This window comes from Perna viridis, chromosome 8 (assembly GCF_037379345.1).
Source record: "Perna viridis isolate PV_CMFRI_1.1 ecotype Kerala chromosome 8, ASM3737934v1, whole genome shotgun sequence".
In the NCBI taxonomy this organism is placed as follows: domain Eukaryota; kingdom Metazoa; phylum Mollusca; class Bivalvia; order Mytilida; family Mytilidae; genus Perna; species Perna viridis.
Genome location: NC_142452.1, coordinates 31,789,704 through 31,804,438, shown reverse-complemented (window position 1 = coordinate 31,804,438; position 14,735 = coordinate 31,789,704). Strand labels below are relative to the sequence as shown.

The 14,735-nt window shown below is 35.4% G+C and overlaps 1 pseudogene; it reads left to right on the top strand.

Annotated features, from left to right (window-relative positions):
* The first annotated feature begins 9,616 nt into the window (after positions 1 to 9,616).
* Positions 9,617 to 11,088, top strand: LOC148610244 (uncharacterized; annotated as a pseudogene).
* The last annotated feature ends 3,647 nt before the right edge of the window (positions 11,089 to 14,735 follow it).

The following is a 14,735-nucleotide window of genomic DNA, read 5'->3' as shown; positions in this document are numbered from 1 at the left end:
AATAAAATGAAAAAAATAGGTACATTTGTAAATGCACATGTAGCAGTATATTTACAGCTGTTATATGCACGATCGCTCCAACCTTACGCTTGAGTCTATAGAAAATCAACAGAACTAAATACTGTTTACATTGTACATCCACAAAAACAGTTGTCCTGAATTGTAGGTCAACAAGAAAACATACGTTAATGGTTGTGACGAGGCGGATCGTATGGGAAAGTTAATTCCGGGTTTTAGCCCCTTTTTGGAAATGTTGTTGAACTTGTGCATAGTGTGGACAAAGATCATTTTATTCTAACGCTTTAAAATGTGAGTTTAATGCGTAAGAAGGTGTTTTTATCGCGTTAAATTAACATTCCATTAAAGCGTAATTTTATCTGGTTTTTGATATGAACGGCCTTTCATACAGTACTCTCGCCTCTAAAAGCTGTATACGGGGCAGTGATGCATATTTAGGTGTGTACATCAGTATTGAAAAGATTAAATATGGGATTGAACAGTATTTTTGGTCGTTCATGCATGTATGAACGGATCTCGGAGCTCCCAAACTCAATGAACGGCCGAAGCCTCAGTCGGTTATATTGATACACTGTGTTTATGCCTCAAGACACACACATTCCTTTGCACACGCATGGGAGCACGGACGAATATTTACACTAAATCGGATACGCAATGACAGTGAAGGCAGCATGGACGAAGTGATAGTTGGTATTGAAGAATACGAGATGTAAACAATTTAACAGGAATATGATTATTAAGGAAACAAAACAAGGAAGAAGGAAAATTACAACAAAGTGTTTTCAAGGGTTCAGTCAGACCCAGTTATAAGTTTCTTTCCCCGAGCTGAAAATTACTGTCTGTAAACAAACTTGACCGGTAAAATCAATGTGCATGTAATAAACTATTATTACGGCTATATTATGCCGTTCAGTTCGTTGCCACACTCTTTCGAACTACGCGACCGCCATATTGGTTTCAAGTTGACTGGCCTTCATTCATCTATGAACGATCTAGCAACGACGTTCTCGACCAATCGAAAACGGCTATAAATAAGAAGAATTATAATTATTCATTTTTAAGGTTTAACTTTAAAAAAAAACTATAAAAAATATAGATAGCCGTTAGTCTAAGAGCCGGTTACGTACATGCATGCACATGCATTACCATGCATATGTACATGTAGCTAATGTAATTTCCTATGTTTTTGTTAAATCACCCTAAAGCTTGAGTTTAAAACAACACTAAATATGCTTTGAATTTCCGGTTTTTACTAGCTAATATCATCGCTGTTAACATAAAAGTTGATTTCTGAAATATAAGATGATAAATATAAAATTATTATCAAGAATGCGGAAAATAGGGATAAAAGGACTTGCCTAACCAATTGAGCTTGAGAATATTATCACCTTTCAAGTGTAAATAAATAAAAGCTACATTTCCTAAACTTTGGACTAGGAAGGCATAGCATAGCATATGGGGATATTTCTATGGATATCAACATTGAGAATCGATCAATAGATATACAAAAATAAACAAAACATATACATGTACCTGTACGTGGAATGTAAGGCTTGAAAATAAAGGGTTACCTTTTTGTTCTCAACTTGTAAAATTCTAGCGCCCAGTACAATTCATACATATTTTTTTATTAACCAACTTATTACAATATGTATAGAAATGCCCATCCTTTATGACCTGAAAATTTCGACAACTGGTCATTACGAACCGCAAATTCCTAGAGCCGGTCATAACAAAATCACAGCAATGCGTTACGAATTTCAAAACAGGGCGTCAAAACGGGGCCATTATGAACTAAATCAAAATGGCGTACATTTCTTAAAATATGTGAAAACTTTAATTAAGAGTGACCTAATAATTAAATTAATTAGATTAGGATATTTAAAGATGCTGAAAGATGGTACTGGGCCTAAGTGTATTTAATTATTAGGTATGTTTAATTTTGAGCTTTAAATTTACGATTTGGAGGGGTGGGGTTGTATTTGAAAAGGCAACAAAAATGAAATCTCGAAGCGGGAGCACATACTTTTCTATACAAAATTCTAACGAAAAAAGGCGACTTTCGTGTTTTAGTGATTTTCAAAGACGAGATATGCAGTCAAATCTCATTGTTTTGCACGAATCCAGGTCATGCAGGTGTTGTAATTAATTCTCAAAGTACATTTTTTTCTCTTTTTACTCAGCTACCTTGTGCGCTCTGTCAAAAAAGTTCCCACGACAGTTGAAAATGGCTTGATTCCAGATCAAAATGCTTTTAAAAAACACGGTTTTTACGTAAAAAATTGCCGAATTATTATTATTATTATTATTTTTTTAATTTTCCGGTCAAATACTAGGACAGTATTAATAAACCCTAAAAAATGACGGAAATTATGGATGTCTGAAAAGTCATGGTTTTGTCAAATTAAGATGTCGGGTATCGGGCGACTGGTCACGTGATTAATTAGCTGTTAATCTTAATCTTGTACTTGTCTATAAATTTACATTTTTTGTTTTGTTTTGTTTTTTTGTTTTGTTTTTTTTGTTTGTTTTTTATGGGGGGGGAGTGGGAAAAACAACAAAACCTTCATGATTTATTTTCATTAATATTTGATTCATTGAGATACGAACTTATGTTTAATTAATGTGAAATCATATGTATTGATCATAGATTCTGACTATGTACTGAAATAATGTTGGTTATTTAAAGTATCAATGCATGACCTTTTCCATATTAGACCTGTAGCATGCCCTCGGCGTTGCCTCGGTCCATTACAGTAATCCTTGGCCATTATTGATACCTCGGGCATGTTACAGGGCCAATATGGAAAAGGCCGTACATTAATACTATAGTACCGAATGAACACAGTAGAAAATGATGGAAGCCTATATTAGTAACACGAACAAAAAATGCGTGTAATATATCCTGGATTGAATCCAGAGTTTTTGAATGGGGTTCCGTCCAAGTGTGTGAGGGGGGGATTTCAGGCTATTATTACCTCATTTTTGACACATATATGTATTGCACGAAATTAACTACATTTTCCATGCATAAAATTTGGGGAAAAGGAGGGGGCTGGTTTGTAGGTTGAACCACCACTGACATCTATAATGAATAGACTAAATAATATGACGTTATTTTTCTAGCCTCTTTTGAAATCTGCATTATTTTCGTCGCATTGAAATCTTTCAAATTCAATTAGGTTCTTTCCAATGTAAAAGATGTGACAGATGAAGAATTGATTTTGTACGTCTAAGAATCAGGCAAATTGTGTATAAGGTGTGGCACATGAAGTTAAAATACACAATTTTATTGCATTATCCAGTTATCATACCTCATAACATCAAGAAATTACTGTCAGTTTGTAAAGTTTGCTTTTTTAAGATATTGATACTTCATATTAAGTTGAAATGCACTATAGAAAATTGGCAGGAAATTTTTTCCGAAGTTTTTCGTAATATATAAGCAGTCAAAAAATACCAACGTCACCAATGTTTCAGGATAAATTTCAATAGAATAGTTTTTCAGTTGTTTTTTTTTATGTGTATTTGAATATATTTGAGGCAAAAAAGACCAAATTGAGAAAAATGATGTGCCACTCATTGCCTGGTTCTTAAGCACAATTCACCCCAGATTTCTTCTTTGTAACAGTACAAGACTTTTTATGCAGCTACCGCTTATCAATAGTTCACAATCTGAACTTTATACACCTACATGCTTGTTTATCAACAATAAAGCACAATATCAATTCGCATAAAACTGGCGTCAGGTGCAAAATGTTCGTAAAAATTCAAACAAATTTAACTATTTCTGATCTTTACTAAAAGTATGTTTTGAATGCAATGCTAGGAAACAAGAAACATACTTTATTGTAGACATTTAATCAGTAATGTACACTGGCTATGAATTCAGAATTAGCAATATCACCAGATAGAATCATCAAAAACGAATACTGTCTCATTTACGACCTTTCGTCTGATTTTTTAGATACTCTGATTAATTGTTGAATTTTTAATTCACATGCAAATTTTAATGATCTAGCTCTTTACAAAGTCAACGCTGACAGATATCTCATTGTAGATTTGTAGATATAAGCATTTGAAGTTAAACAGAATAAAATCCATCTATAGAACTGTTTAACCAAGTTTGGCTCTTTTTTATTACTTAGACTAATTAATTGCCAACGCATCGAAGTAATGATACAAACACACACACACACACAAAAAAAAAAGAATAAAAAAGAAAAAGAAAGAAATTAGGAAAAAAAATAAACTAATAAAAAATGATAGATGAGCAGATTTTGATCTCATTTTCTTTTTTATTTTTTCAAAATTAGACAAATCTAATTCAGTTATTTACTGAAAAATAATCACAAGATATGTTTTTTAAGGAGGTAGACCTAGGGTAGGGACATAACCCAGTGATATGTTTGTATTATATTCAATTTCACCAAAGCCTCTTAAGCTTTTGTTTGAAGCAGAATAAAATGAATCCAAGTTAATCAGATGCTTACATAGGATTGATGTTTGTTTGTTTGTTAGGGTTTAACGTCCGAACAGCAATATTTCAGCTATATTCAGACAATGAACATGAAATGGATGATAAAATGAACATGAAATGAAAAAAAAGGATGGGTCACAAGGATAATAGGGTCGACAAATTTTGATTGCCACTGGAAAAAGGGGGACGGGTAAGGTCGGGCAATTTACCCTCCTGTGGCGGAGGGCAAAGGTTCCTACTCCTATCGAATACCACAGCAGGGTTCTTTAACGTGCGAGGAACGTGGCATCTTTCCCAACACGGTGCACCACTATGGTTTGCGGTCAGGTTTTCCATATTATAGCCTGACAACCCCAGCATGTAACACGCCAGGGGTACCCCATTCCACCACCTGGGGCACACATCCCAGTTGCTCTGTGGGCAGAGCGCCTAGCCCCCGGCTATGTTTCTGAGCACTATTTAGTCGCCTTTTACGACAAGCTTAGCGCTGCTGCAGGCCTATTCTTTTCATAGGATTGATGTAAAATGCTGAATACGAACGTTTGAATGATTTTAAGAGTTGTTTCCCTTACCATAGGTCTACTTCCTTAAAGAATGAATCATCCTGTGACTTGTTCTTATTCATTGATTTATACATGCATTTTTGCTAGGTTTCCGGACTCCACTCACGACTGGTTTTACATGTATCCATTACTTCATAACATTTATATTTTTTTGCCCAGTGACACCCACTTTTCTTTCCATTATTTCATTAAACACACATTAAATGTTATTTGAGAAGTTTCAATGAAATCCTTGTTTTTTGTTTTCTAATTTGAAATAGATAAAACCTATATGTAATAAGATAAAACCTATGGGAAATCAAGAGAAATCCTTTTCCCGTAAAAACAAACAAACCCCCCCCCCAAAAAAAAAAAAACAAACAAAAAAAAAAACAAACAAACAAACAAAAAAAAACAAAACAAAAAAACAAAACTAAAAAACAATAACAAGCCCATCAGTTTTTTCTACTTTTTTGTACTAACATGAAATATCTTAAAAGATTTCACAACCTTTAACAAACTTTATTATTCTTACACGGAGCAGAGAACACTCACTATTTGAGAGTTTACGCTTAATTCCTTTAAGAATGGATGTTTCACTGCTTACCAGGGGCAGTATTGATCTAACGAACGAAGAAAATATACTAGTTTTTTTATATAGTCTTCATATATATTAAAAGGTCTAAAGAATTCTGACCTAATATTATTATGGAGGTAAAACCAGTTTTACACAAGAACAGCGCATCCACCTTTCCAATTTATGTTTCTCTCAGTTTTGTACATATATTTCTGAAACTTTTTTTTTCATTGTACTGTTGTTTTTCCTTTTTCTTTTCTTTCTTTGTTTTTCTTCATTGACTTGTAAAATCTAATTCAGAATTGTCTGTTATAATATTCATAATGATTTTATGCGCGCCCCTAATGTTCTAATGTTCTTACATGTGCATTGTATATTATTAATGGGAAAAGACTTCATAAGTTGGTAAAACTTGAGTCCTATCCCTTTGGTAGAGTTAACAAATAAAATTGTTGTAAACTAGAGAGCATCCTTAATTCGCCTCCAAATTATCAGTTTATTGTTTATTACCAAGCTCTGATGTTGGGAAACAAGTTGAAGTAATTAATATAGGCATGTAAGGTACGTGTATCATGATGGTGTTCGTGTTTATTAATGTAGAATACGGATTACATGTACATGTATATGACTTGAATATTAGTATGATATTTCTGCCTTTATTCGATCGACACATAGCGATCACCTCAACGTTCCAAGGACTGATTATACATGTATATTCATATAACCTTCGATACTCCATTCTAAATGTAATTCAGATGGATACTAAATACACGTAAATACTGGTTAGTATCATTTATTATGAGGCATGTGTAACCTGCAAGAGGACGAAGTTGAATATAAAGATATAACAAATCTTCTAATCGCTATCTTACTCCAGACCTCTTGATGCCTTTTTTTTTCTAGACATCATGATTCTTGTTACTTCTTGACACTTCTTGCCAGTAATAAGTGATACCGGTATCTCTAAGTGTTCGTACTTCGAACTATCTAGCTAAAGGCAGAAAAGCCTACTCTTACATATGTCACATGTCTGAAACGAACACAAATGTGTCTGAATTTGAATAATAATATTATTCAAGACCATAAACATCTCTTAGAGCTTATGTAGAACAACTCTAGTAGAACTGGCTCTAGTAGTAAAACAGTTCTCTTAGAACTGGCTCTAGTAGTAAAACAGTTCTCTTAGAGCTGGCTCTAGTAGTAAAACAGTTCTCTTAGAGCTGGCTCTAGTAGTAAAACAGTTCTCTTAGAACTGGCTCTAGTAATAAAACAGTTCTCTTAGAGCTGGCTCTAGTAGTAAAACAGTTCTCTTAGAGCTGGCTCTAGTAGTAAAACAGTTCTCTTAGAGCTGGCTCTAGTAGTAAAACAGTTCTCTTAGAACTGGCTCTAGTAGTAAAACAGTTCTCTTAGAACTGGCTCTAGTAGTAAAACAGTTCTCTTAGAGCTGGCTCTAGTAGTAAAACAGTTCTCTTAGAGCTGGCTCTAGTAGTAAAACAGTTCTCTTAGAACTGGCTCTAGTAGTAAAACCGTTCTCTAAGAGCTGGCTCTAGTAGTAAAACAGTTCTCATAGAACTGGATCTAGTAATAAAACCGTTCTCTTAGAGCTGGCTCTAGTAGTAAAACAGTTCTCTTAGAGCTGGCTCTAGTAGTAAAACAGTTCTCTTAGAGCTGGCTCTAGTAGTAAAACAGTTCTCTAAGAGCTGGCTCTAGTAGTAAAACAGTTCTCTTAGAGCTGGCTCTAGTAGGAAAACAGTTCTCTTAGAGCTGGCTCTAGTAGTAAAACAGTTCTCTTAGAGCTGGCTCTAGTAGTAAAACAGTTCTCTTAGAGCTGGCTCTAGTAGTAAAACAGTTCTCTCAGAGCTGGCTCTAGTAGTAAAACAGTTCTCTTAGAGCTGGCTCTAGTAGTAAAACAGTTCTCTAAGAGCTGGCTCTAGTAGTAAAACAGTTCTCTTAGAGCTGGCTCTAGTAGGAAAACAGTTCTCTTAAGAGCTGGCTCTAGTAGTAAAACAGATCTCTTAGAGCTGGCTCTAGTAGTAAAACAGTTCTCTTAGAGCTGGCTCTAGTAGTAAAACAGTTCTCTTAGAGCTGGCTCTAGTAGTAAAACAGTTCTCTTAGAGCTGGCTCTAGTAGTAAAACAGTTCTCTCAGAGCTGGCTCTAGTAGTAAAACAGTTCTCCTAGAACTGGCTCTAGTAGTAAAACAGTTCTCATAGAGCTGGCTCTAGTAGTAAAACAGTTCTCATAGAGCTGGCTCTAGTAATAAAACAGTTCACTTAGAGCTGGATCTAGTAGTAAAACAGTTCTCTTAGAACTGGCTCTAGTAGAAGAAGTGTTCTCGTAGAGCTGGATCTAGTAGAAGAAGTGTTCTCGTAGAGCTGGATCTAGTAGAAGAAGTGTTCTCGTAGAGTTCTTTCTTATTGAAAGTTGTCGTAGAGCTGGCTCTAGCAAAAACTCCCGCTCTTCTGATACGCGTAATATAGAGAGTACAGCAGTTCTCGGAGAGCTTGCTCTAGTAGTAGAACAGTTCTTGTAGAGCCGGTTCTTCTAACTGTAGAACAGTTCTCATATATAAAGCATGTAGAGCTGGATTGGCGAGAGCATAATTAGAGCCTGATCTGTTTAAACTGTCAGAAAAGCCGGTTATTCTAACTGTTCTATGATAGATACTTTCATAACTGAGCCGGTTCTTCTGACAGTTTCGATGAAAGTTTACAAAAGATCTCACCTGTAACAAACACTTTAGTAAAGAAGATACGACAATACAGAACTTTGTATGGGAACCTCTGAAATATTTGACTTCCTGACAGATTGAAATCAGGCTGTCATTGCTAATGTGACAAAAATGCAGTTTATTTATTACAAATCATTTGCAGATTGTTAAAATGTTCAAATTTATAATAAGATATCAATTTGCTTGGTTTAGAGTCGGAAACATTATTGACAATCATCACTTAACACTTACTTTTGTTATAGACGCTTTCTCAGTTTCTAGATGTTCTCGGCGCTTTTGGTATATAAAGCGGCAATTCCTTGCAAAATTGGTTCAGTTTATTAGTTTAATCGGCAGAGAAAGATTGAAGGCAATAATAAGCGAAAGAATAGTTGAACTTTAAGGAAGCCAAGAATTTTGGTTAACTAATGCCCAGAAGTTCCAGTTTAATTTTGAAGCTTGTGGTTTACAAGCAAGCAATTTCAAGAAGCTGTTACGATAGTTGCAAACTACCGGCTTGTTTGGTACTGTAATTTCTCTAGCTAGGGAATGGTCTCAGTCCTTCGAACAGGTAGTTTGTAACTATCTAGTGTTTCAAAGACTAGATGTCTCAGAAGCTAGGTATTCCGAGATTAAGTGACTGGGGAGCAATTTGCTCGGAGACTAGGTATCTCAGAAACAAGGTGTTCGGGGACTAGGTGTCCAGGGAGCTAGGTGCTTTAGGAACTTGGGTTAAGGCTAAGTGGTTAGTTGATGTACTTCGTGTATGCGTTTGTTGTTTAGGTTTCTGGTTTTATTGGTAGTTTGGTTAATTTAGAACAATCAAGTTTTAATATGTGTCATAAATATTGAAGCACCTCAGATTCTGTGAAAACAGATACGAACGGCATTTTAACTTATTTTGATTTTGATAAGTATTCAAATACGCCGGAAAGTTACATAATTTGGTGGAGCAATTTAGTCCATGAATAAACATATAGATTGTTTGGAATAAAATATTTGTAAATACGTTGTTTATTGTATTGCCAAAATGTCCCGAGCATAGGGGGATAAACTGTTCTATTAACCTGAAGAAATTCAAGATTCTAAACAACTGACCAGGGAAATTGATAGGTTTAACTGGGAAATAGACCGCATGGGAATGAGTAGTCATAAAAATTCCCCCAAACTTTGCTCAATCCACGCAAATTTACATAAAAATGTTGGGATAGGGGAAAAGTAAAAAAAATTACATCATGCTAATGTAAGTGATACTGCTTCACAGGACGTAGTCCAAGAGAATAGAGCTTAATCTGATTGTGTTCTTGACACAAACTTCGTCACACAAAGACGAAAGAAGGCTGTACTTAAGTGAGAGGACCAAACTGAAAAGGAAAATACCTCTATCACCAGAAGCAAAAATGTTGTAAAGCCCGCAACCTATGACGGGAAGGGGCCATGGGTGGATTGTAAGTCCCATTTTGATGCATGTTCAAGTATAAATGATTGGTCAGACATTAAAAAGGGTTTGTATCTGGCCGTGTCATTAAGGGGACAAGCCCAGGGGGTTCTAGGAAATTTGTCTTAAGATCAAAGACAAAATTATAAAGAGCTTGTAAGGTCTCTGGACGAGCGGTTTTCTCCTGCAAATCAGACTGAACTTTATCAAACGCAGTTGCATGAACGACGTCAAAAAGCAGCCAAAAGCCTTCCTGGGCTAGGTCAGGACATTAGGCGCTTAGTAAATCTTGCTTATTCAACAGCTCCAAATGATGTTCGTGAAACACTTGCTAAGGAGCAGTTCATTGACGGACTTAAAAGTGTTGACATGATACTTCGATTCAAACAAGCTAGACCATCAGACTTGAATGACGCCGTAGGACGTGCCGTCGAATAAGAAGCTTTCAATAAAAAGCTTAAGAGAGAAAAATATAAGGGTTTCTTAAGGACTACTGCACTTGACAGTGACTCTATAGAGACAAGCGATAGGACGTTAGATCTCCTCAAGAATATGCAAACAGCACGGACTTATTTGCAGAAAGAAGTAAAAACTTTGAAGGAAAATTCCAATGGGTCTGGACTCTTTCCTTTTAGGAGGAATAATAGATTTAAAAGGACAAGGAAAGCTGGGTGCTTTAAATGTGGGAAATTTGATCATTTCAAGAAAGATTGTCCGGAAAGTAAGGTTACTAGTGAAAAAGAAAGTCCAGCAATGGCTCAGGGAACCATATCTGAAACAAAAAAATGGTACAATAGGGATGAACAAGCTGGCCACTGAAGCCGGAATGTTCTTTGAAACCAAAGTCAACTGTACCAATGCAAAAATGTTGATTGATACAGAGGCAACAGTGACTCTCATATCAAAGAAATTATTTGATACCATGCATTCGCATGTAATGACACAAATGGACAGAGAGATACTGACTGCCTATGGTTCTTCTTTGATGTTATTTGGGAAAACCATCATTGACATTGACATAAATGGGTATGTCTGCTCATATATAGCTGTAATAGCTGACATAACTGTTGACGGTATATTGAGAATAGATTTTTCAGAGAGCCCAAAATTGTGTCATTGATATGACTAAAGGTAGTATTAGGATAAAGGGAAAATAGATCCAATTAAACTCTGAAGGTCAGATAGGATGCTATAGCGTATCTGCCGCAACGAATAAACAGTCAACTACTGGGAGCGAAAAACCAGTGTTTAGAAATGCCAGGAAAGCTACCATTTCAAACAGAAATGTGAATATTGCTGAACACCTCTTGAGGAAAACAAGGTAGCATGTGGCCGTGTATCAAAACGTTCAAGAAAATGGCTTATTACAGACGTCATATGGCTAGATTCCACAAATATAGTGATGATGGCACAAGTAAGGTGTCAAATAACAGTGCGAAGAAAGAATATGGGTCGAAGGCATCTCCCACTGGAAAGGAATCTTTTTCAAGTAGTGGAAAAGAATCAGACCCCGGTAAGTCAATGGGAAGGGGGACAGAAAATCAGAATTCTAAGTTAGCATGGGAGGATAGAAAATCTGACTCAGGTGAAGAAGATAACGTCAATTCATATGTAAAGAGAAAAGAAAGCTGAGGGAACCAGAAAAGGGACTGTCACAACCAGAAAGGCTGTTATCAAAACAATTGAAACATTCATGCCAAACGAAAGTATACAATATAGAAACCAAAGTCCTTTCGTTTATATTGATCAGATGTCAGGAAAAAGTTTTCATAGCTTTGAAAACGAAGATAATTCTGAGTCAGATTTATATTTGACATTGCTAATGGTAGTAGCAGGTAACAAATGTTCGACGATAGGGCCACAAAGGTGGAAGGGTTATATGACGCGAAAAATAAATGTCATGACTGTGTCAGGAAAAAATGGGAATAATATAGTTAGAACTGGAAGTAGTTGGCAATTCCTTGTATATGATTAAACTTTTATTTTGTTTGTAGGAAGCAAACTCGAATTAATAGATTTTATAGAAATCAGTGCTGTTATTTTTTTTTAATTTTATTTTGTGTCCTTCGGATGAGACGTAAAACCGATGTCCCATGTACAGGGAAACGTCACGCCCTGTTCATGCCAAAGAACCCTCATGTAAGCCGTAAGTGCTTCTTGTCGAGGCTAAATTTCAGAACTTGAGTTTTTGATAAAACATTCTTTAACGGTGACAATCAAAATTGTTTCAATTTTTACAGGTCTTACTTTTGCAAAAGTTACTTTATTATGGTGTTTAATTTTGTTGGTCATGCGCAGATTGTTAAAATGTTCAAATTTATAATAAGATATCCATTTGTTTGGTTTAGAGTCGGAAGCATTATTGGAAATCATCACTTCACACTTGTGGTTGTTATAGACGCTTTCTCAGTTTCTGGATGTTTTCGGCGAGATGCGCTCTTTTTTGATATATAAGGCGGCAATTCCTTGCAAAATTGGTTCAGTTTGTTAGTTTAATCGGCAGAGAAAGATTGAAAGTAATAATAAGCGAAAGATTAGTTGAAACTTGAGGAAGCCAAGAAGTAAGTTTGATTATCTAAATCTAGAAGTTTCAGTTTGATTTTGAAGCTTGTGGTTTACAAGCAAGTAGTTTCAAGAAGTAGTTGCAAAATACCGGGTTGTTCGGTACTGTAATTTTTCTAGCTAGGGATTGGTCGCAGTCCCTCGAACAGGTAGTTTGTAACTATCTATGGGCTTGCTTTAAACATAGTGTTTCAAAGACTAGATGTCTCAGAAGTGTTCCGAAACTAAGTGTCTGGGGAGCAAGTTGCTCTGAGACTAGGTATCTCAGAAACAAGGTGTTCGGGGACTAGGTGTGCCGGGAGCTAGGTGCTTAAGGAACTTGGGTTAAGGCTAAGTGGTTAGTTGATTTACTTAGTGTATGCGTTTGTTGTTTAGGTTTCTGGTTTTATTGGTAGTTTGGTTAATTTAGAACAATCAAGTTTTAATATGTGTCATAAATATTGAAGCACCTCAGATTCTATGAAAACAGATACGAACGGCATTTTATCTTATTTTGATTTTGATAAGTATTCAAACACACCGAAAATGTTACACTTCTTCTAAGCTATGTCTTTATTTCGCATTAAATACTGTTACATTAATGTATGAGGATAATGATACGAAAATATAGTATATATGTTCAGTAAATCAGCTCTACATCCCTTAATCACATTAACTCAATATCATATAATTATACAAGTACACTTGTAGTTAAGTAAGAAAGGAAGTGAGTAAGTGAGTAAATAAATAGTTACCTGTGTTAAAATGTACTATAATTACAGATGAGACCAGTTCTAACCTCTCACAAAAGTGTCCTATGGAACTGTCGGACGAACAGTTCTATGACAGCTTTAGAACAGTTCTAGAACCAGCTCCTCTGATAGTTCCAGCAATAGCGCCCGTTCTCTGAGAGCCAGCACTGCTAGAACTGTCAGAAGAGCTGGCTCTAGAATTGTTATATGACACTTTAAGAACTGTCATAAAGCCGGCTCTTCTGACAGTTCCACTGAGAGGTTAGAACTGAACCTATCTGTATATATGTTACATTAAATAAATTCAATTTATCAAACACCCGGCTCTTCGAACCTATAAGTCACCTAAACATCTTAAAATTATTTTTTATTGACATAAAAAGATAATCAATGATTGATTATAGAATATCTTCAACGGTGCCGATTTCCTTATGCATGCATCACTGTTCATTAACGCCAATGGCATTCGATCAAGCTTGAAACCCAGTATTTGTTCTATTTGACCTATACTCTCGGTATCTATGTCTACATAGTGTTCAATACTGCATTCGTAAAATATAAAGAGTAGTCCGGAATGTTGGATTAATCTCCAGTTAGGCTATGCAACTGATGTTCGAAAGACTACATAAACTTATTTTGACTAACCCAGTAGTGACTGGACGGTAGTCAATTGATACACGACACGGTAGGATTCTCTATGAATGTCTAATGACAACTCGATCGTAACATAGAGCACTTGTTTTAGTATAAATACTAGCAATTAATTCTGTCCTAATCCTATCTAATTAAGATTCAAACATACATCTCATGTTTTCTTGGCATATATGCAATCTTTGTATAGAGGAAATTACAAAATGTGTTTTTTTCACATTTCTCGGAAACTGTTTCATCGAGATCTGTCTCTTTCTGTGTTTTCGTTTAATATCACAACTACATGTACATTGTGTAACATGCACTATATTTTTTGAATTGCATATACTTCTTTTACCATCTTTAAACACTCTGGTAAACAGGCTAAACATACAATCTAAATAAGCATGTGCATGTATTGTACATACACATGTAATAACAAGTATGGTATACCATAATTCGTTACATTTCAGCTCACCTGGTAAAATATGTAAAGGCAGCAGTGGTACATGTAAAACTGTAAATTAATTTAAATGGTAGTACAATTATCCCAACATCATGTGGGAACCCATCATCTGTACATAATATAAAGAAAAGAACTTTTAAACTTGGACTTAATCACATCTCGTCGCCTGCAGTAGTAGCAACAGATTACATTTATACTACTCATAGGCGCCCCTGATTTCATACAATGAATACCGGGTTGCTCATGAAATTGCATGCCAATTTTGTCTTTTGTTGAAACTAGATCTATGCTTGATAATGGACAATGGGTGTAAATATTCTATCTAACAAAACATTATGTTGAGCCTTGTCGATAGGTACTTGAACGTTCTTGCATGACATCATATTATATAATAATCGGAAATCATATATAGTTATACATATACTTGTACATGTATATTTACAGGGTGTACAAGAATTTATTTGCTACAACTGATGACTAATTTTGGCGTATATATGTATAAGCGATCTGTCTAAAAATACCAAAATAAATTACGGATAAAAATTATTTCTGGACTAAAGTACTACATGCATCCACTAAGCAT